Below are 2,404 nucleotides of genomic sequence, written 5' to 3' on the forward strand. Positions count from 1 at the left end.
TAACCTAAATTAACCTAACCTAACCTAACTTAACCTGACCTGACCTAATCTAACCTAACTTCGCCTTACTTGAATTACATTCAAGTATCGATCAGTCAGTGGAGCCGAGGCTTGCTGGTTTTTCCCATCCTTCACAACCCAACCGACACATATACACACACACACATTCTCTCTCTCTCTCTCTCTCTCTCTCTCTCTCTCTCTCTCTCTCTCTCTCTCTCTCTCTCTCTCTCTCTCTCTCTCTCTCTCTAACTCCCTTCGTGATTTCTGGCATCTAGCCAAAAAGTATCTCCAATAACTTTGCTGCTTCTTCTTTCCCTACTCTATTTCAACCAGATGGCACCACTGCTATCGCATCTATTTCTAAAGCTGAAATCTTTGCTCAAACCTTTGCTAAAAATTCTACATTGGACGATTCTGGGCTTGTTCCTCCCTCTCCTCCACCCTCTGACAACTTCATGCCACCTATTAAAATTCTTCGCAATGATGTTTTCCATGCCCTCGCTGGCCTAAACCCTCGGAAGGCTTATGGACCGGATGGGGTCCCTCCTATTGTTCTCCGAAACAATGCCTCCATGCTTGCACCTTGCCTATTCAAATTCTTTCAGCTCTGTCTGTCAACACTACCTTTCCTTCTTGCTGGAAGTTTACTTACATTCAACCTGTTCCTAAAAAGGGTGACCGTTCTAATCCCTCAAACTACCATCCTATTGCTTTAATTTCCTGCCTATCTAAAGTTTTTGAATCTATCTTCAACAGGAAGATTCTTAAACATCTATCACTCCACAACCTTCTATCTGATCGCCAGTATGGGTTCCGTCAAGGCCGCTCTACTGGTGATCTTCTGGCTTTCCTTACTGAGTCTTGGTCATCCTCTTTTAGAGATTTTGGTGAAACTTTTGCTGTTGCCTTGGACATAATTATCAAAAGCTTTTGATAGAGTCTGGCACAAAGCTTTGATTTCCAAACTACCCTCCTACGGTTTCTATCCTTCTCTCTGTTTACTTCATCTCAAGTTTCCTTTTTGACCGTTCTATTGCTGCTGTGGTAGACGGTCACTGTTCTTCTCCTAAATCAATTAACAGTGGTGTTCCTCAGGGTTCTGTCCTGTCACCCACTCTCTTCTTATTATTCATTAATGATCTTCTAAACCAAACTTCTTGTCCTATCCACTCCTACGCTGAAGATACCACCCTGCACTTTTCCACGTCTTTTCATAGACGTCCAACCCTTCAGGAGGTAAACATATCACGCAGGGAAGCCACAGAACGCCTGACTTCTGATCTTTCTAAAATTTCTCATTGGGGCAGAACAAACTTGATATTGTTCAATGCCTCAAAAAATCAATTCCTCCATCTATCAACTCGACACAACCTTCCAGACAACTATCCCCTCTTCTTCAATGACACTCAACTGTCCCCCTCTTCTACATTGAACATCCTCGGTCTGTCCTTTACTTATAATCTGAACTGGAAACTTCACATCTCATCTCTAGCTAAAACAGCTTTTATGAAGTTAGGTGTTCTGAGACGTCTCCGCCAGTTTTTCTCACCCCCCCAGCTGCTAACTCTGTACAAGGGCCTTATCCGTCCATGTATGGAGTATGCTTCACATGTCTGAGGGGGGTTCCACTCATACTGCTTTTCTAGACAGGGTGGAATCAAAAGCTTTTCGTCTCATCAACTCCTCTCCTCTAACTGACTGTCTTCAGCTTCTCTCTCACCGCCGCAATGTTGCATATCTAGCTGTCTTCTACCGCTATTTTCATGCTAACTGCTCTTCTGATCTTGCTAACTGCATGCCTCCCCTCCTTCCGTGGCCTCGCTGCACAAGACTTTCTTCTTTCTCTCACCTCTATTCTGTCCACTTCTCTAACGCAAGAGTTAACTAGTATTCTCAATCATTCATCCCTTTCTCTGGTAAACTCTGGAACTCCCTGCCTGCTTCCGTATTTCCACCTTCCTATGACTTGAATTCCTTCAAGAGGGAGGTTTCAAGACACTTATTCATCATTTTTTGACCACTGCTTTGACCCCTGTATGGGACTGGCATTTCAGTGGGCATTTTTTTTATTACATTTTTGTTGCCCTTGGCCAGTGTCCTTCCTACATAAAAAAAAAAAAAAAAATAGTAGTAGTAGTAGCAGTAGTAGTAGTAGTAGTAGTAGTAGTAGTAATGCTATTTTTCATATATTTAGTAATTTTTTTTTTTCATATTATTATTTATATTTATATTTTTTGTTTTGTTTTGACATTCATACGAATGCTATAAAGGTGAAGCATAGAAATTTATTTGATTGATTAATTAATTTATATATCTATTTATTTTGATTTTTTAAATTAATTAATTTATTTATTTTTATTATTATTATTTTTTTTTTTTATGTCTCTATGATAAGCAAAGC

Source organism: Scylla paramamosain, chromosome 17 (assembly GCF_035594125.1).
Source record: "Scylla paramamosain isolate STU-SP2022 chromosome 17, ASM3559412v1, whole genome shotgun sequence".
Taxonomy (NCBI): domain Eukaryota; kingdom Metazoa; phylum Arthropoda; class Malacostraca; order Decapoda; family Portunidae; genus Scylla; species Scylla paramamosain.